Source organism: Arachis hypogaea, chromosome 13 (assembly GCF_003086295.3).
Source record: "Arachis hypogaea cultivar Tifrunner chromosome 13, arahy.Tifrunner.gnm2.J5K5, whole genome shotgun sequence".
NCBI lineage: Eukaryota > Viridiplantae > Streptophyta > Magnoliopsida > Fabales > Fabaceae > Arachis > Arachis hypogaea.
Genome location: NC_092048.1, coordinates 24,072,223 through 24,098,384, shown reverse-complemented (window position 1 = coordinate 24,098,384; position 26,162 = coordinate 24,072,223). Strand labels below are relative to the sequence as shown.

The window sequence follows — 26,162 nt, the reverse complement described above, 5'->3', positions numbered from 1 at the left end:
CGCGTGGAGCACGCGATCGCGTGACTAGGGTGAAATGGGTTTGACGCGGTCGCGTGATTGACGCAGTCGCATGGGTTGGGTAAAAGATGGGTGACGCGGATGCGTGAAGCACGCGACCGCGTCGCTGTAAATTGTGCTAGACGCACACTTCCAGCGTCGTTTTAGCGCAACTCTCTGTTTTCATTTAGGGGGCCAATATATCCATGCGATGCGGACGCGTCGCTCACGCTTTCGCGTGGGATGAGTGTTTTGCGAGTGACGCGTTCGCGTCAGGGACGCGAACCCGTGGGCCGTTTTGTGCTAAACACATACCAGCCGCACAATTCCAGCCCAACTTTCTGGGCGTTGGACCTTTACGCCGATTTTCTTTTCACGCCTACGCGTGGCCTGCGCGCTCGCGTGGGGTGATTTTATATATATATATAAAATAATTTGATGCAATTATGCAATGCTAATGTAAATGCTACGAATAATATCCAGGTTCAATGAAAATAAAACAATATAAAAACAAAAAAAACGAAATAAAATTGAAACAGGAACGATCATACCATGGTGGGTTGTCTCCCACCTAGCACTTTTAGTTAAAGTCCTTAAGTTGGACATTTGAGGAGCTTCCTGCTATGGTGGCTTATGCTTGAATTCATCCAAAAATCTCCACCAGTGTTTGGAATTCCAACAGCCTTCGGGGTCCCAAACAAGGCACGTAAAGCCTTTGAGCAGCCTCAAACAGATTCTTAGGCTCCTGGGGTGTTGAATGTCAGAATAGATCCAAGATCCCAAACTTTGCTTTTAAATCCACCCTTGTCTTAATCTATATTCTTCCATCCGGGCGGTTTAGAAATTGTATTATCACCAAGATGACCAAACGCCTTCCGAGACCCATTCAATTGAACTTGATACCAATCCGTGCACTTCGAATTGAAGCGTGGAACCTTATTGAATCTTGCACACCAGCTCTGAGTACAAGCTATTTCCCTCTTACTCTTAAAGCTGCAGAGAGCTCTAAGCTGGTCATCTGTTTCAAGCAAACCATATTCAAGTGGAAAAGTAAAGATAAAGGTTAAGGATTGTACCCCACTTGAAGCTTGTATTAGGTGGTAATGGCCTTGGGATAGATGTTTCCAGTGGTTCTGTGAGCTCTACTCTCTTGTATTCTTCTGTGAATTCCTCCACTTCCTTGCAAAATTCTTCAACTGCAACTGCGTCTTGATCAAAGTTTTCTATGTCTTCCTCGTCACTCAAGTCATAAGTTGGAGGTTGAGAGAAATCTACCTCAACATCATCTTCGTATTCACTTGGATAAGGTTCTTCAGACTCAAGGAGTTCAGTTGCAGATGTAAGTTCGTGACTAGGAGATCTTGATTCATGATCATCACTGCCTATGGAATCAACTTCTTGGTCTGTTTCGTCCAATTTTTCACAAGGTATATGCTTTGGAGGTTGTGCACTGTCCTCCTTGGCATCCAATTCAAACTTTTCGGCGGAATCCTTTACAGTTCTCGATTCCCATGGAGGTTCAGCATCTCCTAAATCTTCAACCACTTCTTCCTCTATAACTATTATGGCTTCCTCCACTTGTTCCAATACAAAGCCATGCTCCTCATTGTCCACCGATGTTTCTAGTGTCTCCTTCATGCTACGCTCTTCTTTTGATTCTCCACATGTAGCCATGGGAGTACTTTGAGTGCTCAGATGTTGGGAAGCTATTATATTTACTACCTCGGTTAAGGCAGTAGTGAGTTCCAGTACGTCCCTTTGCATCTTCGCTTGCCCTTGAAGAAAAACACGAAGGGTGTCATCCATTGGAGATTGGGATGGATATGAGGGTTCATTGGTTGGGAGAGAGGGCTCATAATACAGAGGTGGTTCTTCTTGATAAGGATATGGGGATGGTGAATGTTGCGGTGGTGGTTCTTGGGAGTAATTAGATTGGAATTGTGGTGGATAAGGGTCATACGGTGGTGAATGGTAAAAAGGAACTTGTGAGTGTAGTGGTTCAAAGCTATGTTGAGAGGGTGATTCATAAGCACAGGGTGGAACTTGTTGGTAACTACAGAGGGATCCACCGTATCTATTGCCTTGGCATGCATTGTAGAATGGTCGTCGTCTATGATACTGTGGAGGGTGTTATTGCCTAAAGGTTTGATCAAGCCCTCGTGGCTCCATCCATCTTTGGCTGTTCTAACCTTGATGCATGTTCCTGCTATAGCTTTCATTCCCTTCAACAATATTAGAACCAAACTCAAAGCGAGAGGGGTGAGAACTCATGGTAGCTAATAAGAATTAAGAATGAAAACAGAAACAAATAAACAAGCAAAAGAAAAATATTTACAATAACCAATAATAAGGCACACGTTTGCAATTCTCTGGCAACGGCGCCATTTTGAAAGAGCGAAACTCTCGCGCGATCTAGAATTTTCTAAAAATAAATTCCCGTTGTAAGTATAGCTTCTAGACCGACAAGAATTCCTTCCTTACAAAAGTTTTGTTTATCACTTAAGCAAACCCAATAAAATTGATAACCGAGTATTTAAACCTCGGGTCATCTTCTCAAGGAACTGCAGGGAGGTGTTCTTATTATTAGTTATGGAAAACAGTGTTTTTGGGTTTTAAAAGGTTTGAACAAGGGAAATAAATTGCAGGAATTAATAAATTAATAACTAATAAAACTCTTGGCAAGGTATGAAAATTTGGAAGTCCTATCCTAGTTATCCTTATCGATGGTGATGAGAATTGAGTTTTAATCCCACTTAGTTAACCTTTACTAAAGCAAAGAAAAGTCAAGTGGACTAATTAGTTTGATCCTCAAGTCCTAGCCAACTCCTAAGAAAGGACTAGAGTTATCGGAATTCAATTCAATTAGCAAAAATAACAATTATCAATCACGATGAGTTTGATAACTCAAGAGTCTCCGATTAATCAATTGAAACCAAGAATATAAAAAAAACTAAATAAGAATCATAAATCTGAAATACCTCAATTTATATTAAATAAAGAAAATCCTAACATGAATGGTTCATAGGCCAATTTGGCAACATAAGTAATTAATAAATAAAAGCATTAAAGTATCTGAAAGTAGAAGAAAAATATAAAGTAAAAGGAATATTGAACCTATGACTGAAGATGAATTGAACTAAACTAATAGAAATCCTAAAATCCTAAATCCTAAGAGAGAGGAGAGAACCTCTCTCTCTAAAAACTACATCTAAATTATGAAAAGTGAATAATGGAAGACATCTTCATGAATGGATGCATTTCCCCACTTTATAACCTCTAATCTGTGTTTTCTGGACTTGGATCTGGGCCAAAAGGGTTTCAGAAATCGCTGGGGGCATTTTCTGCAGTTTCTGCACGTGGCGTCTGTCACGCGTCCGCGTGGGTCACGCGGTCGCATCATTTGGGAGTTTTCCTTGTCACGCGTTCGCTTCGGTCACGCGTACGCGTCATTTGCGTTCTGCTCAAGGCATGCGTCCGCGTCAGTCACGCGTTCGCGTCGCTGCCTTTTCACGCTAGGCACGCGGCCGCGTCGTCCATGCGTTCGCGTCGCTGCCCTTTTCTTCAAAATTCCATTTTTGTGCTTTCCTTCCATTTTTGTATGTTTCCTTTCTGTCCTCTAAGCCATTCCTGCATTGGGGGATCTAAGAATACTTAACACACAAATCACGGCATCGAATGGTAATAAAGGTGATTAAAATTAGTATTTTTAAAGCATAGGAAACATGTTTTTCACATATTTCACATAATAAGGAAGGTAAAGTAAAACCATGTAATTCACATGAATAAGTGGGTGAAGGATTGAATAAATCACTTAAATTGAGCACAAAATACATCATAAAATATGGGTTTATCAGGTCACGGCCAAGACTCATAATGTAGCTGTGTTCAAGAATCAACATACTGAACTAGAAGAATCAATAACACTATCTGAATTCTAAGTTCCTATGGATGCCAACCATTCTGAACTTCAAAGGATAAAGTGAGATGCCAAAACTGTTCAGAGGCAAAAAGCTACTAGTCCCGCTCATCTAATTAAAACTAATCCTCATTGATAATTTTGAAATTTATTGTATTTTCTCTTCTTTTTATCCTATTTTATTTTTAGTTGCTTCGGGACAAGCAACAATTTAAGTTTGGTGTTGTGATGAGCAGATAATTTATACCCTTTTTAGCATTGTTTTCACATAGTTTTTAGTATGTTTTAGTTACTTTTTATTATATTTTTATTAGTTTTTATGCAAAAATCACATTTCTGTACTTTACTATAAGTTTGTGTATTTTTCTGTAATTTCAGGTATTTTCTGGCTAAAATTGAGGGACCTGAGCAAAAGTCTCATTAGACTTTTCACTCACGACACGTCATTCCAATCTTTTGAATATCACCAAGTAATCCAAATCACATAGTTGACTAATACTCAAAAGATTGTGCCTTAATCCATCAACCAAAAAGATATCATCAATAAAGGTAGAGTAATTTTTACCTACTTTTTCAACAACTATGATTTTACCTTTACCATTATCTCCAAAGGTCACAAATCCTGCATCATATTTGTTGAGTTTAATGAAGAATGTTGACCTTTCCGTCATGTGCTTAGAGCATCCGCTATCCAAGTATCACATGTCTTTCTTCTTCTTGGATGCTAGGCAAATCTGTGAACACTCTTAAGTGATTTTAGGTATCCAAACTAATTTGGATCCTTTGAAGTTAACCCATCTTGGTTGCCCAAGAGCATTAAAATCCAAACGACATTGTAAGTTTGGTTTTTTACTTTTCTTTTGTCAATAAAGTACTGGGAGTAAGAGTGACCAGATTTCTTACAATTAAAACAATGATTATTGTATGCATATTGCTAAAATTTATTGAAGCTTTGATGTTGATAATGATTATGAGGGTAAAATTTTCTGGTTTTTGAAAAATGTGTATTTCTTTTGATAAATTCATTTTTAGTGTTCACACCCTTTTTTTCAAAAGATCTCAAACCAAAATTATTGAAAACATATGGGATTCTTGAATAAGAGGCTCTTTTGTAAAAGTGTGGTTGTTTGAAAGCAACCTTATTATTTGAGAAGTGCCCCTGACCATAATTGTTTGGAACCAGTTTGGTTTTAAAGGATGATGCAGTTTCACCAAAATATGGCTGTTCAAAAGAGACATCATTGTTGGAAAAATATCCAAGACCAGATTTATCAAAAGAGGTTTTTGTTTTTGAAGAAGAGGCCATGAATTTTGTAATTGGTTATTCAAAAATTGCATCCCTTTTGTCACATAGTCCAAACCTGATTTTTCAAACAATGATTTTTTATTTGCAAGTAATTTGTCCAAGTTACTAGAACTATGAGTAAATTTTGCTAAATCACTGTTCAACATTTTAATCATTTTATTTAATCGCTCATTTTCAGTAACAAGTTCTTGAGAAGGATCAATGATGAGCGGATAATTTATACCCTTTTTGGCGTTGTTTTTACATAGTTTTTAGTATGTTTTAGTTACTTTTTATTATATTTTTATTATTTTTTATGCAAAAATCACATTTCTAGACTTTACAATGAGTTTGTGTATTTTTCTATAATTTCAGGTATTTTCTGGCTGAAATTGAGGGACCTGAGCAAAAGTCTGATTCAGAGGCTAAGAAAGGACTGCAGATGCTGTTGGATTCTGACCCTCTTACAATCGAAGTGGATTTTCTGGAGCTACAAAAACCCAATTGGTGCAATCTCAATTGCGTTGAAAAGTAGACATCTTGGGCTTTCCAGAAATATATAATAGTCTATACTTTGTCCGAGATTTGATGGCCCAAACTGGCGTTCAAACGCCCACTAGAGACCCTTTTCTGGCATAAAACGCCAGAACTGGCACCAGAACTGGAGTTAAACGCCCGAACTGGCATCCAAGCTGGCGTTTAACTCTAGAAATGGCTTATGCACGTGTAAAGCTCAATGCTCAGCCCAAACACATACGAAGTGGGCCCCGAAAGTGGATTTCTGCACTATCTGCACTTAGTTACTTATTTTCTGTAATCCCTAGTAACTAGTTTAGTATAAGTAGCACTTTTTACTATTGTATTTGTCTTTAGGAGTTTTGGAACACATCTTATGTTACATTTGAAGGCTGGCCATTTGGCCATGCCTAGACCTTTTTCTCTTATATATTTTCTACGGTGGAGTTTCTACACCTCATAGATTAAGATGCGGAGCTCTGCTGTTCTTCATGAATTAATGCAAGTACTATTGTTTTTCTTTCAATTCACGCCTACTTCTTCTCCAAGATATACTTTCGTACTTAATTCAGTTAAGTTAGAATGAAAGGGTGACCCGTGACAATCACCCACTATCTTCGTTACTCGCTTAGCCAAGATCCGCGTGCCTGACAACCACAAGCAGTCTACATGATGTTCAACGTAGTCATTGGACGACAGCCGGAGTATATTCTCTTGGGTCTCTAATACACGGACCGAGTCTGTGAGATTAGAACCTTCATGGTATAGGCTAGAACCAATTGGCAGCATTCCTGAGATTCGGAAAGTCTAAACCTTGTCTGTGGTATTCCGAGTAGGATTTGGGAAGGGATGACTGTGACGAGCTTCAAACTTGCGAATGTTGGGCGCAGTGACAGTGTGCAAAAGGATAGAGAGATCCTATTCCGACGCTAGTGAGAACCGACAGATGATTAGCCGTGCGGTAGCTGTACCTGGTATTTTTCATCCGAGAAGATCATACAGCTTGCCATGGAAGGGAGCACACATGATTGGAAGAAGACAATAGGAAAGTAGAGGTTCAGAAGCAACAAAGCATCTTCAAACGCTTATCTGAAATTCCCACCAATGAATTACATAAGTATCTTTATTTTATTTTATGTTTTATTTATCTTTTAAATTATCAAAACCTCATAACCATTTGAATCCGCCTGACTAAGATTTACAAGATGACCATAGCTTGCTTCAAGCCGACAATCTCCGTGGGATCGACCCTTACTCACGTAAGGTATTACTTGGACGACCCAGTGCACTTGCTGGTTAGTTGTGCGGAGTTGTGAAAAGTGTGATCACAATTTCGTGCACCAATCAACAATGTGCTTTCCTTTAAGCTTTTCAATTTCAGATTTCAAAAATCTATTTTCTTCAATAAGATCCATCGCACATTCCGTCTCCTTCACTTTTTTTTTCAAGAAATCATTTTCAGCTTTCAACATTTCATTTTTAATTTTGCATTTATTATATTTATTTAGCAATTTCTCAGAGTGGTGGGTGAGATCATCAACAATAACATGTAAATCATCTATGAATAGGTCATAGTAATTTACCTCATTCAGTTGATCTTTACCAGCCATGAAGCAGACTTGAGCTTCGTATTCGGAGTTTTCTTCCTCATCCAAATCGTTCTCAAGATCCTCCCAAGAGGCCATGAGCACTTTCTTCTTTTCTTTCTTCTTTTTTTCTTCCTTCTTGAGTTTTGGGCAATTGTACTTAAAATGTCTAGCTTCCTTACATTCATGGCATGTCACTTTGCTCAAGTCATTCTTGTATTCTTTTGAGCTCGAGCCCTTGTACCTGCCTTTGTTCCTCATTAGCTTCCTTAGCCTCCTAGCAAAAGACACAAGTTTGTCATCTGAAAAACTATCACTAGACTCGCTCTCATTTAGTTCTACTTTTGGTTTTAAGGCTTTTTCTTTAAGTATTGGCTTGTGCGTATGGTTTCATAAGCAAGAAGTTTTCCTCTTAACTCATCATAGGTTATAGGACTCACGTTGTTACTCTTAGCTAAGACAGTGGCTTTTGTTTTCCACTCTTTTGTGAGGCTTTTAAGGACTTTTTCACTAGAGTTTATTCAGTGTGTGTTAAGCCCATAGCATCAAGGTTGTTGATGATGATTGAGAATCTCTCAAAATCTCATCAATGCTTTCTCCATTCTTCATAGTAAACATCTCATACTCTTTTTACAGCATATCAATCCTTGTTTCTTTGACTTGTTTGGTGCCTTCGTGTGTCACCTGGAGTTTCTCCAAATTTCTTTGGCAGTCTTACATCTAGATACCTTTCGATACTCCTCGAAGCTGATAGCACAATGTAGCAAGTTTTCACCTTCTTTTTGTCATCATCGTTCCATTTGACTTCCTCCTTTTAAGTCACCACTCCATCAGCACTAGTCTTTGTTGAGATTTTGGGACCATTTATCACTATCTTCCATATGTTGTAGTCTATTGATTGAATAAAGATCCTCATCCTCTCTTTCCAGTAAGCATAGTTCTTCCTGTTGAAGAAAGGAGGCATGTTGTTTGATTGACCATCTGTTAGCGTGTAGGCCACAGTGGTTGTGCCCAAGTTGTTTGACATTTGGACCTTTACTCCAAGCTGTTAAGCTTGATTCTTGCGACCTTGGCTCTTGATACCAATTGAAGGTTCCAGAAAGCTTAGAGAAGGGGTGGTTGAATCTATGACCTACATTAACTTTGATTAATCAAGCCTTAAACCCAGAACTTTGAACTTGATTTCTGTTTGGTTGGTGCAGTGAACAATTCAGAAGACAATTTTGTTTTGTCTGATAAAAACTAAAAAACAAAACTAACGCAGAAAGGAAGAAGATAACACAGCTATATATCCTGGTTCAGTTGCCTTGTGCAATACAATTTACGTCCAGTCTCCACCACAACGTTGGTAGAATTTTCACTATAATCCAAATATTACATACACCAATTCCCTAGGACTCAACTTAATAATCCTATCTGGGCTTACAAGCTTCAACTTAAACTTGACTTGGTTATGCTAATACCTAGACTCACCACACTAAGTGCTTACCCAACTTAGCAAGGGATACCTCTCAAGTATATGACACAAGACAGAAAATACAACAAAAAAATATGAAATCACTCTTGGCTTTTCTCTCAAGTGTATCTCTCAACATTTTTTACTCTATGGCATTTTTTCAATGCCTCTCTTTCTTGTTGTTTACCTCTCAAAGAAAACTAAGAAAGATATACATTGAAACTAAAATACAAATAGTAAAACATGAAGAAGATGATGAATGATAGCCTTGATTCTATATGCAGAACCCAACATCTGAACTCAAAACATTGTTCTTCATCTTGGCAGAGTGCTCCCTTTAGTGTAGGTGCAATGCTTCCAAGACTTCAAACTTAATTTGTGAGGTTACACACTTTGCTCTCTCTCGGGTTCTCTCTCCTTGCTCCAATATAGATTGAAATTTTCTTTTTGTACCTTGTTCTGAGCCAATATTAGGGTTTCTTTCAAGTCAACTTCTTAGACCTTGAGCTTTCAGAATTTATCCCTTCTCTTTTTTTAATCAACCCCTAAATTAAAAATTTTAAATCTGATCCATTTGCTTGACCAAAGATAACAGAGCAGCTGAAATGAGCTTGCTCAGTGATAATCTCAAATTCATACCCTTGAGAGTGTACTTTGGCCCCAAGTAACAATCAGAGCCTTTGATTTACAGCAGTGAATATCAACCACCATCTTCTTCAACGTTTTCAAATATGGCATTGCAGAGAGTAGGAGAAAAAGTGAAGAAATCACTTTGCATGCAAATAGAAATAAATCACCTTTAACCTCTGACTTTGGTTAACATGTCTTTGTTTAATGTGATTGAACATTGCTTTTCTCGATTGACTTTCTCTTTTTTTCTTCTCTGGTGAGTGAACTCGAAAATGAAGCTTTCTCTTTCTCTTTCTCTTGTGTTTGTCTGAAGTAAACATCTGAAGCTTTGCTTAAGTTTGCTTCTCTATTGCTCGGTTAAAATTGGGCTTGGCTAGATGATCAATTTTCTTTTATCATATTTATTTCATTGGTTTGGTCTGCTGCACAATTATTTGGACCTGCATCACTAAGTAAAACAATCAAACCCAATTAGGCATTTAACCCAATAACTTAACGTCTGTCATCATCATTAAATTAATTTTGTTCTCAACTTAACAAAGTTCAATCTATTAAAGCAAAATTTGGCATATTTTTCTAATAATTTAATCATTAATTATTTTGATGAATAATTATACTTATATTATAGTTGTCGTGTAGACATAAAAAGTATATAAAATTAATAATATATATTTTTATTATTTTATATAAAAAAAAATTTATTTGGTAAGGTATAATAAATGAGATCAAAATTAGTAGTATTAAGAAATATTAAACATTTAAAATTATGAATAAAAATAGAAATTTATAGAAGGATTAACTTGACTCAATTTTTTAAATTTTAATTTAGAAATAAAAATAACTCACGATAATTTCACTCTAAATAAATTTAAGACATGTCAAGAAATTATTTTATGACATGGGACATTAATTTGCCATGTCATCATGTTATGTAATACATAAAGTTTAATTGATAAAAAGATTAATTTGACTTACAATTATATTTTTTAAAGATTAATATAATTAATTTAATCTTTAAAAAACTAAATTAAAAATGGATAATTTAAACTAAATTTAGTATTAACTCGATTAAAGTATTTTAAAAATACGAAAATGAAAAATGTTTTGGCATTAGATGCTCCTATATTTGAATGCTATTTATTTTGTGTATGTTCAATCCTATTGTAAGTTTCTCTGACTTTGCTGATGTAAATTATGCTGGTGATGTTGAGATTGTGGGGTTAGAAAGATACATACAATGGACCAATTGATTATCACCACATACAATTACATACTAGTTGATAAATTTGTTAATAGAGTTAACATTACAAAGAGGATGATTCTCCGAAGCAAACAAACTCCGTCCGCATTTTCTAGTAAATATCAAATAAAAAAAATGATTAAGAGATACAGACCTTTATTGAAAAAGTATAGGCGTCAGCAACTTTTGTATTTTGTGGGTAGTACTTAACCATCAAAAGAAAAGTGGGTAATCTCTCATCATTGGATGTAATCTCACACCATTAAAAAAATTATTAATGACTAATTAATGATTACAAAACACAAAAGTTGTTGACCCTAGCACTCCCCTTATGGAAAAGTATAGGTAACAAACAAGATTTTTGAACAATGTGCAAACAATGTGAATTAGTAGGGTTAAAAGAGTAAATTTAATTAGTAGCATTAAATTAGGATGTAGTATATTTTCATTTGATTGGTAGTTGTTCATGTTATTCAAAATTTTCATTGTCCCTAGCACTTCCCCACCTTTATTTATATCATTATATGTGCCAATTTATATTAATAAATTTGTTAATAGAGTTAACATCCACTTTTTACGTTAGAATGTTTTCATAACATAAAAACTCTTTTTTTTTTAACTTTCAAATAAAACACAAACAAACAAACAAACTAGAAACACTTGTTTAAAAAGATTTTAGAAATTTCTGGATAAATAAAAATATGTACAGAAATCACCAAAAAATAATTAATCACTTCTTAAAATTAAAAGACACCACTTCATTTACAACAAAAATAAAAATAAAAAAGATAATTAATTTGAAATGAAAAGAACATTTTTCTTCACTCAAAATGATTTATTATGAGATACAATCTGCACTTTAATTCAAAATGAAGTACCTAGAAAAGTAGAAATTATTTTTTTTTCCATTATAATATGATGAAGTTTCTTGCAGAAGTTGTCAATATAAGTGGACTCCAAATCTTTAAGAAGCAAAATGTGTCTTAATTTAGCATGGTTAGCTCTGAGTGTTTTACTTGTTTGATTCTCATCATCCATCAAAATAGTGATAGCTTTGCACACACTTTCCTTGGTGTAGAATCCATCTTGTTCCCCTTTTTCCACTTCCAAACCAACTTGCAAGTAGTTTGCCATCATTCTTGCATTAAGGAACTGGTCACTACTATTTGGCAGCAACACTATTTGACACGCATTCAGCAATGCCTCTGTACACGAGCTTGATCCACAATGCGTAATGAAGCAACCAACAGAAGGGTGTTCCAATATCAATGGCTGTTGGATCCACCCTCCATACACAATTCCTCTTCCTGCAACCCTCTCTTGGAACCCTTCTGGTAGCGCGTCTCCAACTGAATCGAACCCAACAGGGGCTTTCAATGCCGCTAGAAACGGCATGTTAGTGAGTTCAAGACCCAGCAGCAATTCTTTGAACAGATTTGGTTGTAACCAGCACTCACTTCCAAAACAACAATAAACCACTGAACCTCTTTTGAACCCTCGAAGCCATGAACCCCATTTTTCATCTAGACTAGCATTGGGTCGTTCCAGAACTGGTCCTGATAGAATCACAGGCTTCTTGAATTGTTCCTCTACTTAGTCAAGGTAAGGCCCTTCAATTTCCCTGCATGTTCTATATGCCAAAGCGTCAGATTCAATCATGGTAGTGAACATACGTTCACCGAGAAGAACATTGCTGCCGAAAGTTATGTTTCTCAAGTTATATAATTCTCGTGCCTCATGTGTATGAAGCGTTATAGACGACGAAGCCGGGTACCCCGGAGGAGGATGCGTTAGATCAACATGATTGTGTATCCCTTGATTGATCCTTGCAGGGGAGAGAAGATAGCCTACCATCACAGAACGCGCAGTGCAATAATGAATGGCTTTGATTCCTAGACTCCTTGCCAGTGGTGGCAACCAGTGAGTGAAATAGTCATAGAAAACGATATCAGGTTTAAGAGTAGAAAGATGGGTTTCCATTACTTGTTGAGTTTGATCCATGGCAGTCATGAGGACTGCACGCAAAGGCGGAGACACATCTGAGGTGGTTTCAGCATGTGGTGGAAGGCCTTCAACACGAGGAACAGTGATGGTGACAAAGGTGATAAGGTTGGGGTGGTGATTGAAGGAAGCTAATTTGGATTGTGTTGTTTTTGGGGCGAAGAATGTGATATTGTGGCCTTTTTCGGCTAACTTGTTGGCTAAGTGGAAGTGTGCAGTTTGGTGGCCAAGGGCTAGCCATGGATACATTGCTATCTTCAAAGAAGCTGCTGATGATTCCATTCTTGTTGATTTCGTTCAACCTTAGAAAGGATGAGTAAGATTCATGACGGATTTGGTTTATATAATACTTTTTGCCAGATACAAACCTGATGTTAGCTAGGTGGACTGATTAAAACAGAATTCGAAAAAATGACCGCACTTAAAAGATGTAATATATGTAATTTAACTTGATAATTACATCAATAATTATTTACAGTTTGGTGACCAAGGGCTAGCCATGGATACATTCCTATGTTCAGAAAACCTGGTTGATGATTCCATTGTCGGTAATTTGAATGAATCTTAGAAACGATTAGTAAGAGATATTAACAATGGATAAGGTTTACATAAGGGACAATGTTGTATACAGCATTTAAATATAGGGAGTCATTTAAAGACATTTAAAACATTTTTTTTAAATATTTTTTAATAATTAAAATTTAACACATATAATAAATTAAATCGTATTATATATTTTTGTTAAAATTAGGTCGGACAAATTAATTTGACAAAAAAATGATGAATCAAATTTTGAATTGATCTAAATTAATATTATTTTTTATAAAAAATGATTACAATACCCTTATTATAGAAAATGACTAAAATAATTTTATTATATATATTGATTTTGAGAATCCTAAATTCTAGCTCTTTTCTTCTCTGTCATCATAGGATTGGGATTTAGAGTTTTTAAAATTAATATATATATATATATATATGTATAATAGGGGTATTTTAGTTTTTTTTATAATAGGAATATTGTAATAATTTTTTATAAAAAATATTAATTTACATCGGTTCAAAATTTAATTTGTTAATTTTTTGGCTAAACTGATTTGTCCGGTCTAATTTCAATAAAAATAATACAATTTAATTGATTATATGTGTTAAATTTTAATTTTTAAAAAATATCTTTAAAAAAAGACGTTTTTAACATCTTTATCTAAGTGGCTCCCTTAAATATATATTATTTATACTAAAATAATTAATAAATTAAAAATAAAAAAAATTGTGTTTTTTGATCCAAAAATAAAGTATAAAAAAATACATAAAAATAATGTAAATATTATTTTTATTATTATAAATAATGTTATTTATACTATTTTTTAGTATATTTTTTATTCACTTCTCACTTTTAAATATAAAAATAAATATAATAAAAAGATTAAAAGCATATGAACTATTTTCATTAAAAAAATTGTACAATTTAAATATAAAAAAATAAATAAATCTCAAACTTTTTAATTTAAAAACATAAATTCTTAACTAATTAAACATATAAAAACGTTATCTACTTTATAAATTACGAAATATTTAAATTTTTTTAAATATTTATAAACAAATAAATAAAAAATTTAAATATTTCACATTTTAAAAAATAAAATATATTTATATATTTTTAATTAATAAAAAATTTATTTGTTTTTGAAATAAAAAATCGTAAACCTATTTATGGTTTTCTCTTAACGATATTATTATAGTATGAGTAATGGAAGTGTTAAATGTGTAATAAAGGATACCAGCCACTTGTCAGAGTCGTGGAGGCGGTGGTGGCTCTATTGACAGCCCCACCGCTTTCGCCATCCCACCATCACCACCCACAGCAATTGATGTGTCTTCTTCTACATTTAATGTTTTCTTTGGAGGCTATTGAAACTGACAAATCACTTGCTTGTATACTATTGTAAAACTTCCACATGCTCTATGTGTCACAAGGTTTCCGGCAATACATTTGTCCTCCAGTGAAGTTTGGGACTATCATATGGCCACCCATATCATTAGGGGTGTTTGCGGTGCGGTTTAGATTCGTTTTGGGTCAAAAATTCATTCGATTCGAACGCTAATTTTACTTGCGGTACAGTTTTGATTGGATTGAATTTGCAGTTTTATAAATTAAAAAAATTAAATACATATAACAAGTCTCAACATCAAATTTTAAATAATCAACAATGATATAACAAGTCTCAATAATATTTTAAAAAGTCAACAATAACATAACAATAGAAATAAATAAATTATAGGTTAATTAAAAAAAAAAAACATTTTGACCTAAAATATTTATTAAATAATAATAATATATGATAATATAAAAATATATAAAAAATTGAACATGTTATAAATATAATTGTAAATATAACAATAAAATAATAATATTATAGCACATCGTACGATTTAAATTAGATTGGATTGGTTATGAAAATTAGATCCGAAATCCGATCCGATCCAGTGATTTACAAAAATATAATCCAATCAAATCTGAATTAATATAATTTTAATCGATTTTCGATTTAAATTGAATTGAATGAATGGTTTAATTTAAACCGATTTAGATTTGAACACCCTACTTATCATCGTAGTCTTTGAAGTAGATATGAAATAATATAATTGATTAGTTGAGAAATAACTTTCAAGCAGAATGGTTTGTGGCTTCAATAGTTTATGGCTTAATTAGTGGCCTAGCTTTGTCTCATTAGAATAAAGTATCTCTTATGTGATTACGAATTTTTATATAATTAAATAATTTAATTTTAATGTATTGTTAGTATAAAATAATTTTATATGTACATTTAATTTGTATCGCCACATAATTAAAATAACAATTTTTTATATTTATTATTTGAATAGTTATCTAAAAAAATTGATGTAATTATATAATTATACAAAATATTTTATACTATCAATATATTAAAATTAAACTCATAACTAAAATATAAAAATTAGATTAAAATAGCTAGTTAAATTGATACATTAATCGAGTTTTTGTGAGTTTATTATCCAAGTTTATTCGAAATTCTCTTAATAGATTTAGATCCAATTTAATTAACAAATTAACTCATTTTAATAATCTAAACTCCTAAATTCTAAAGTTAAGTCAAAAGTTAACAAGCATGCAGTGACGGATTTAATAGATTTTAATAGTATGAATGAAAATACACTAAAATAAATTTTATTGAATATCATTATTTATAATATATAATGGGTATATAAAAATTAAAAATACTTGGTGCACATTTTTTTTCTAAAATATTATTTATTATATATAATTTATAAAAAAATATCTTTGTTTTTTCATTTGAAATACTTGAACTTAAAAGCTTTTAGATAAATTATAAATAATTTATCATCTTAACTAATTTTGTTTTTATAACTTTAATTACATATTAAATAATAGAAGAATAAATCAATAGGTCCATTAATGTATGTTGGTACACAATATTTAGAATTTAAACTAGAATTATATATAAATATAAAAAAATAAATTTATCTATAAAAATATATTAAAATAAAATAATAAAAATTTAACTTACAATGATTTCTTCTATTTTTTTAAAAATAATTTAATATTTTTACATATTTTTTAATTTAATTTAATATACTATTAGTTTAAAAATTTACATGCATCTATTTAATTATATATTATGACGTAAAAGAATTATTTTTTTACAATCAATTATTTTGCTATTCACTACGATTTTCAACTATTGATTACCTCACACGTAAATAAAAAAATTATCTGTTACAATATTTATTGCATAATTTTTTTTACTAAAACAGTTAGTTGCTACAAACAAGATTATATTTAAGAGTCAAAATAAAAAAATTATATAATTTTAAAATAAAAATATTAATTAGTTGATAATATTTTTTTGGGTAAAGTATTAATCCAAAAAAAGTTTATTTTAGTTGCTAAATATTAATCTTCTATGTTTGGGCGTATTTTAGTCTTTAAGATTTAAAATGTCCTATTAGAATCCAAAAAAGTTTCATTTAGCATCAATTTAGTCCTACAGTGAGGTCAAAGTTAAATAATTAACAGAATGTCCTACATAACAACAATACAAAAATAAAATGATAATCTGGAGAATAAGTACAATCAAGCTCCAGAGACACAAAATCAACCGTGAATATATCAATACATTTATTTATTAATTTTCTTATAATATAAATAAAATATTTTTTATAAAACTAAAGAGAATGATAAATAAATGTATTGATGCACCAACGGTTGATTTTGTGCCTTTGGAGCTTGTACTTGTTCTTCAAATTATTGATTTTGTTCTTATACTATTGTTATATAAGACATTCCGTTAATTATTTAACTTTGATCTCACTGTGAGACTAAATTGATGTTAAATAAAACTTTTTTGGATCAATTTAATATTTTACCCTATTTTTTTGTATCAACTAATTTTTTGTAAAAAATATACTAATGATTTTAGTTATGTTAGTTTAGAAAACTAAACTTTAGTTTGGTAATTAATTAACTCGTTAATTTCAAAAAGTACATTATCATTTATTAATTTTTATTGATTTATTTATTTATTTATTTTTAGTTTTGATACTAAACCAAATTTAACGAAATAAATATTATTACATGCTAAATTTAATAAAATAAAATTTTTTTTAACGTAAATATGAAAAAAAAAACTGTATCATATTCTAGACACAAAAATGTCATTACAATGGGGCAAATATATAATTTACATGTAATTAATTTTTTTTCTCAAAATCTATTGAGACAAGTGTCCCTTCTTAATACTTGGGTCCATCTTTACCCTTTTTTAATATTTGGGTTTGTCTTTAGCGGCGAGCTCCCCTCTTTATAAGGATAGTTATCAAAATCGATTGGTTCAATCGGTGAGTCACTGGTTGAATCGGTTGATTCGATACTATGTAAATAAAAAATAAAAATAATCAAAAATTTAAAATTATAATTTAAAATACATATTTTTACAAATATTTTAAAAATATCAAACTATTTTAAAATAATATAGACCAGAAATTTATTATTTTATTCTATCATAAATATTTTTATTTTGTTTTTATATTAAAATAACTATTATTTTTAAATTTCAATAATTTATTAATTAGTTTATATCTATTATATTATTATATACTATAAGTATTTATTAAAAAATAATACTAATAGATATTATATAATTATAAGAAAATAAATGACTTTATAATTATTTTTAAATAAAAATATAATTAATTTAAGAATAAGTAAATTTATAACTAAATTTAAAATAAATCAGATAGAAGTAAATTATTTGATAAAAGATATGTATATATATTATAATTTGCATGAGTATTAACGAAAATCATTATAGCCTGGTGGCTGTGAATAGGGTTACTTTTTCAAGAGGGGAGGGGTTCGAACCCCATTTCTAAGATTTTGTTAAAATTTAACTCATAACCGATTCGGTTGGACCGAACTTTACCGGGTTCGCACTGGATTTGACCGGTTCACATCGATTTTCTACTGGATTTGACCGGTTCACATCGATTTTCTACCTCATGCAGTCCAAAGATCGGACCAGACCGGTAAAAAATTCGATTCACCGATTTTCTGATTGAACTGGTCGGTCTAATCCGGTTTTAATAACACTGCTTATAGGTCTGGTTTTTTTTAAATAAATAAATAATCATATTTACATCTTTAATCGTGTTATATCGAAAAATAATATTTTCAACAAAGATATTATTGAACTCTTTGACAAGCCAATATTTGATAAATTTAGACTTTGACCATTGTCAAGTGCTTGTCGACTTCGACCGTTACCTAGTGTCAAAAATATTTTGATCAACGTCCAAATACATGTTAGAATTAACTTTGGATTGGAACCAATTATGTATTCTGTTAGATACTCACTATTAATCGATTAACACAAATATGAAAGTCGAAGAGGCACACTCGACAGAGGTAGCGGTGTCGAAGAAGAGATCAGCAATGTCAAGGTCAAATTTCGATAAACATTCTTTCGAAGAATATAATTTTTATTGAAAAAAGGATTCATCGAGGAAAAGAGGTAGAATTCAATGGAGGAGCATGATCGAAGAAGAATAACAGGTGGAGTTGATTAGTTGCAGTTACCCACGTTGTACAAAAGAGCGGGAACGGTTACTCAAAGATCAATGTACATGGGAGTTGCATTTGAAACAGATTGGTCGAAGATTTCTATAAATAGGTGAAAGATCGGAGAAGAAAGGGTTGGAATCCTTTCAGAGAAAACATTCAAACTCACTCACATCCCCAGCGACAGTGACTTTCTAAATTAGTCAAGAGTCTTTTTTTTTTCTTTGAAGGGTTCCTTCCATGTCTTTATTTTTCATTTAAATTTTCTGCAACTTTCTTTCCATGTAATTTATCTTCTTTGCAATGTCATTTCGTTTCCTTTGAATTCAGTAACTTTTACCCCTTTCAGTCTTTTATCTTTTAATTTTCCCTTTATTTTTTCAAACATTTTTCTTTTCTGTAATTTGATTTCCTTTTTATTCAAGTCATTTAAGTTTATTGTTCATTTCTAATTTCTGCAAAGCTTAGTTCCTTCTTCTTTGTCATTGTCAAAGGCATGGATTTTAATGCAAATAAAACTGGTACTCATAAAGAGGAGTAGGTTTCGCTCCTAGATCATTAGATATCGAACCATCTTCGATTTGTTAAAAATTGACAAAACAAATTGGCACGTCTAGTAGGACAGTTTTAAAATTTAATTGTGTCAAAATTTTTTGTTTTCCACTTTTGCATTGTGCATGCAGGGTTGATATTTGGTACATGCGATTAAGAAGTGGTAAAATTGTTACCAAGAAGTTTCAAATGGCAATACAGAAATAAGTAATAATGACCCAATAACTGATACACAAACTTCTACAAATTTGATTCCACGTGCAGAGTATAATTCTAGGGAGAATGTTGCAGTTATTGGTGCAAGTGCTGGTGGTAGTGAGCAAAATCCACGCCCTAGGATCACTCCAATGCAGAATCAACTGCAAGTAACTGTAGGTTGGCCTCCATTTGGCCTTCCTCCTAGCTATACACCTCCTATGGGCAGTTACACATTTTCAGTCAGATTTGAAAATGCGCCAATTACGGTTTCTAACCAATCTTCTTTTTCATATCCTAATGTTAGTCGAGATTACCAAGTGAGCTCCTCGTCGAATAATTCAGGATCGATGGATGAGTTTCGACAATATATTGACGAAAGCCATCGTGATTTAGTCAACCTGTTGACTCACCAGATGACTACTATGAGTTAAACAAGATTTAGTCAACCTGGCTGACAATAAGTTAAAATATGATCAATTGGTTAAACAAGTCGAGAGAATTGCTCGAATTGTCGATTATAATGAGGGGCAGCCTATTCTCCAAGATTTGGTAGTATATCAAGAGAACATAGGATATAATGTGAGGAGAACGTATTTAACAATCCTGAACTGAAAGGGAAGAAAATATCCCTCATCTCATTCGACGAGATCAAAATGCTGATGAAGTTTTGAATAGACTTCACACACAGCATGGATATCATTACCAAGCGATGAAGATTGTCGAGGATATTCTCAATTGAATGGGTATCAACGTGGGTCTCATGCATTGATCAAATTTTGTTTCTGCTTTTCCTGCTGCAGTGCAAATGATAGAAGTGTCAAGGGGTGTAAAAAATTTCAAAATAATTACAAAATTTGCAAGTGAAGCTGGACAGTTAACTGTCAAGCATATAGCTCGCTATATGGTCGAATTAGAAAATTTGGCAAATAATGAAAACCTAAGAATGAAGTTTTTTCCTTCTTCATTAAGAAAAAATGCTTTCATTTGATTTTTAAATCTGAGACCCAGTTCGATTTTGACGTGGGCACAATTGAAAAATACTTTTCATGCTCAATTCTATAGGACAAAATTGAATGTCTCATTGACAGATTTTTTTGCAATAAAATGAGATGATGGAGAATCAATAGATGACTATATAATTCGATTCAAACATGCTCACAATCGATGTTATGTGTCGATCCCTGAAAGTGAGAATATCAAAATAGCCATCAAAGGTCTTGACTTTTATATGTGTTGAAAATTACTCAATATGCATATTCCTGATTTAGTCTATTTGGCTGAGAGAGTTCGACAAGTTGAAAAAATAAAACAAGAAAAGTAGAAAGAAAGAGAAATAGTTGAATATGAGTTTGTCGAAAACAATATTTAATAATGATAAGTATTTTTGCTTTTGTCCTTCACTCATTCTAGTAAAAAAAATCAAAAAATAATATTTTTGACAAGTTATTGTTAAATTCTTCGACAAGCCAAAATTCGACAAATTTGAACTTTATCAAGTTACAGGTACATATTAGAACACTTTGGAAGGAGTTGCATGTAACACCCTAACTACCAAAGCTCACACTTCCGGCTGCGCGACTCTGATAGTTCGGACATTACGACGACTTTTATATTATTTAATACTAAAATATGAGCCTGTTTGAAACTTTAAACCACAACACCGCTCCCAAAAAGTACTTTCATCCGATATCATACATCTATAAATACCATACAACTTACAAAACTCATAAAGAGTACATCCATATATATATATATATATATATATATATATATATATATATATATATATATATACATATATATAAGTAATATTACAACCATAATCCAATACAATTCCTATCCCTCTTACAGATTATATCAAGATAAAGGCGAGGGTACAATAAACCATAGCTAAAACAATACGGAGCATCACAACAACAATTAAATAAGCTATTCGTAACTTCTGCGCCCATATCCTGAAAGGGGAAAAATGTAGGGGGGTGAGAACATCATCCTCGAAAGGGTTCTCAGTAGAGGGTTTTTGGAAATTACTGTAATAGGATACGTGAAGATAAACCGTACCAGTGATTAATAACCATCTTATACCTCCTTTTCAAAAACAACGGTTTACAACAAAAGTAAAGTCTGAAAATCTTTTCTGAAAGAGAAACCATTCAATTCTCAAAAACTCAAAAGCCTTTCAAAACGATTTATCTATGCTGAAACAAAATAGCCTTTCATATTTTATTCCAAACCAGAAACACAAAACCGAAATCAACCATCGGTTCATCTCATTCCAACCACGGCCTTAAGCCCAAACAATCGAACAACAACCAATCACCACAATCCAACAGAGTCCCAGATGCAAACACAGATAGGAAGTTCAAGCACAAACAAACAATTATTACAAGTAGAACAGTTAGCAATTAATCACATAGGCAAACCAAGTATAATATGCACACCCAACCAATGTCACACAAATGCATATGATGCATGCCTGTCCCTAGTGGCTGATGATATCATCTGTCGGTTACCAAGCCAACCCGACGTGTTGACAAACCCCAATTTGAGGATTTATCTTATGATGATTTCAGGGGTTTTATCAATGATTCCACACACTTTCCATATGAAAATACAAGATTTTGCATTCCTTCCCTAGTTTTGCCTCATGAATGAAAACATGCTTGTTTTGCACTAAAATAGATACATTTCTAATCGTCTCTTGATGCCATTCGATGCCGTGACTTGTGTGTTAAGTGGTTTCAGGATATAGAGTAGGAATGGACCGAAAGAGAGAAGAAAGACGGGTACAAAGGAAGGAAGCATGAGGATTAAGCTTTGAAGGTTTCCACATGGGCGCGTGCGCGCACATGGCGCGTCCGCGCGGAGAGGGCTACGTGGAGCCGAAGCCAAGAGCCGGCTTGAGAAGCGGCTAAGCCAGGGTCTTCATGGGCGCGTACGCGTACATCACGCCTCCGCGCACCTTACAAGACGTCTCAACGGCGCGCGCGCGTGCCTTGCGCGTACGCGCCGATTTGCGAATATGATTTTTTAAGAAGTCACGTGACTTAGGCGTGGAGGCAGTTAAGGATTCCACTCTTGGAGAAACACCTTGGCGGGAAAAGCTTAAGAAGACCAAAGGAACAAGGGTTAAGGACACTTTTAGTTCATTTCTTCTAGACCTAGATATTTTTCCTTTTTTGGAGAGAAGAGAGAGTTAGTTACACTTTTTTTTGGAGAGAAGAAGAGGGAAATTCCAAGCTTCACTAGGGTTCATCCTCATCTAATTTCTGAATTTTCAATGACTTTTTGGTGAGATCCACTACAATTCTCACTCCACTTTGTTCATGTCATAGATTTTCTTCTCCAATTTCAAATAGTAGATACAATTGATCAATTCTCATAGATCTAGAATTCAACTTTGTAATTTTGGATTTCATCTCTATTTTGGATTTTCATTGCTACTCTTTGAGACTTGTTGTTAGATCTTTGTGTTGCAATACTTTCAATTTGACTTTTCTTCTCATTTTACTATGACTTTCCTTCTTGCTCATTACATGTTTGATAAAATGACAACACTAGCTATGGAGTAGAATTCTCACACTTGGCATAGGGTTTGGTCTTTGGAAGAAGTTGAATAGTGTATCAATAGTTGATTTGGAATTAGGGATTGCTAGTTGGCTTGGAGTGCACTAAAGCTAGATTCCCATAAGGTGAAGCTAGGACTTGTGACTCAAGTTGACTACTTTCATTTGACCTTCCTCTATACCTAGGGGATAACTAAATGGAGCAAGGCCTAGTTGTTGTCAACATTGAATGGACTATAAGGATAGGATTTCTAATGCCAACCCTAAGCCAAATCTTTTGATAATTGATTGTTTGTTTCTCATTGCTTTGCTAAAACCTTCAAGGAATTCCAACAAAGCTTACTAAATCAATAAGATGCACACTTTGGCAATTCCAAGGGAGAACGACTCGGGAGACTAGTACTCTCGGATATAGATTGTAGATTTGTTTGATGAAGGATTTTGCGTCGGTTTAGACTATGCTACAATTGATCACTTGATAATTTCTATACCGGCAAAAATCTATTTGTCAAAATGGCGCCGTTGCCGGGGAATTTGCTTAGTGTGCCATGTTATTGTTTTGGATAAGTATGTATATATATACATAGTTGCACTTCATTGTAAATTGCTCAATTGATTAACTCCTCATCGTCACAATGAATTCCATTTCCCCTCCATTGCATGACGCGTTCACAACCGAATCCGAGCTTAGCCCCTTTTGATCCGGAAATAGAACGAACTTTGTTTCATATTAGGCAAGCTCGGAGGCGGCTAAGATTTGGAAAGGGTGAAGAGGTCTTCACCACCTCAACCACCTTACTACAAGTGAACATTGAACCGTCACTCAAAGAAGGCATTAATCATACTCCCACCAATCTCACTAACAACTCTTCTTTTGTTTTAGGTACTAATACCATGGACGCTCCAAGGAGAGTTACTATCAAGGAAGCGGGTGCACCGGATTATGTCCTTCAACCCCTTCATGTAACTCACCCCAATTTGAATGCGAATTTCGAATTGAAGACCGCTTTGATCAATCTCCTACCCAAGTTTCACAGACTTCCCGCACAAGACCCTATTCGACATCTCAAGGACTTCCACCGCATATGCTCGACCACTAGACGGGAAGGTTCCGATGAAGTTGCTATATGGTTGTTTGCCTTCCCTTTCTCTCTTGAGGACAAGGCCAAAGAATGGTTCTACACTCTCTCTAGTGAAGTTACCGCCGATTGGGACCTACTTAGAAGGGGATTCTTGGATAAATTCTTGCCCCCGGAAAAGATGGATAGGCTAAGGAAAGAAATGTCTTGTATTGTGCAAGGTGAGACGGAACCACTATATGAGTATTGGGAACGGTTTCGCAAACTACTAGATGCATGCCCTAATCACATGCTCGACACTCAAGTATTGCTTGGATACATATGTCAAGGGATGCGGGAGCAAGATAGAACCCTCTTGGACACTTCTAGCAATGGTTCTTTGTCCAAATATAAAACCGCGGAGGAGGCATGGCAACTTATTATTGACTTAGCCGAATCCAATCAACATATGAGGCGAAGAGTCAACCGTCCAAGGACCGTGAACGAGGTATCAACTAGTAGTGAAGCCACCGCTCTAACTCAATCCTTGAATGAGATGACATCCGTTTTGAGGCAACTCCAATTGAATCAACAACAACCGCAACAACCTCCACCACCTCAACAACACAACCAACAACAATTGGTCCCTCAAAGAGTATGTGGCATTTGCTCTTGCTACTCTCACTACACGGATGAGTGCCCAAACCTTCAAGAAGACAACACTTTGGCGGCCACCCATAATTTCTATGACCGCCCCAATCAAGGGTACTACCAAGGAGGTAATCCTAACCAAGGACACCCTTATCAAGGAGGAGGCTACAACCAAGGTAGTGGACACAATAATCAAAATTGGAAAGACAATCATCAACAAGGGAATAGGGATAACAACAACAATGGAGGAGGTCAAAGATGGAACAACAACTCGCAAAATTTTTCACAAAACCGACCATACAACCTACAAAATCAACCATACAATCAACAAAACCCACAAAGAAACTACCAAACATATCAACCACCACATCAAAGACCACCACCCAATCAATCACAAGCTCCTCAACTCACATATACAACCACCCCCTCCAACCAAGACGAAACACTCCGAACCATTATCCAAGGCCAAAAGGAATTACAAAACACACTTGCTTCCGGCCTCACCGGCCTCACCTCTACATTACAAGCTCTTCTTGCACGTATGGACACACCATCGACCCCCACTCCTCAACCCCCAATTCAAAGTGCCATTCCCTCTCAACCTCAACCAAATCCAAAAGGGGGCATCAATGCCATCACCCTTAGATCCGGTACACAACTAAAAGAGAAGGAAGCAAAGGACTCAAGTCCTATCACAACCGCCCAAGGGGAAGAGAGAATAGATATAGAAGAGGTAGTGGGAGAGGAGACACCACAAGCCATAGTTGAAGATGAAGCCCAACCAACAAGGGAGACAACCAAGGCCAAAAGAACCTTGGAAGAAGAAATTGCTCAACCACTTCCATTTCCAACATTTGCAAAGAAAGCTAAAAAGCGCATGGAACTCGACCCCAAAATGGTAGAAATGTTCAAGAAAGTTGAGGTAACCATCCCCCTCTTTGATGTCATCCATCAAGTTCCTAGATATGCTAAATTCCTCAAAGATTTATGCATAAATAAGGATAGAATTCTTGAATTGGAAACCATCCCATTGGGAAGTTCTATTTCCGCTTTGATGGGAACATTACCGGAGAAGTGTGATGACCCGGGCCCTTGTATGGTCACTTGCACCGTCAATGGAGTTCAATTTAGAGATTGCATGTGTGACCTCGGAGCATGTGTTAGCATCATGCCGCTCTCCGTTTATTGGGTATTGAACTTGCCCCCACTAAAAAGGTCGACGGCAAGATTTGTCCTAGCAGATAAAAGCATAATAACCGTAGCGGGTGTTGCGGAAGATGTATTGGTGAATATAAAGGGGTTGGTATTTCCGATTGACTTCTATGTCCTTGAAATGCCGTCAAGCGAAACCGAAAGAGCATCCTCTATCCTACTTGGAAGGCCCTTCTTGAG

General features: G+C 34.2%; 1 pseudogene; it reads right to left on the bottom strand.

Moving 5' to 3' along the window:
- Positions 1 to 11,422: 11,422 nt before the first annotated feature.
- LOC112737735 (UDP-glycosyltransferase 79B30-like) lies at positions 11,423 to 13,242 on the bottom strand (annotated as a pseudogene).
- Positions 13,243 to 26,162: the final 12,920 nt, after the last annotated feature.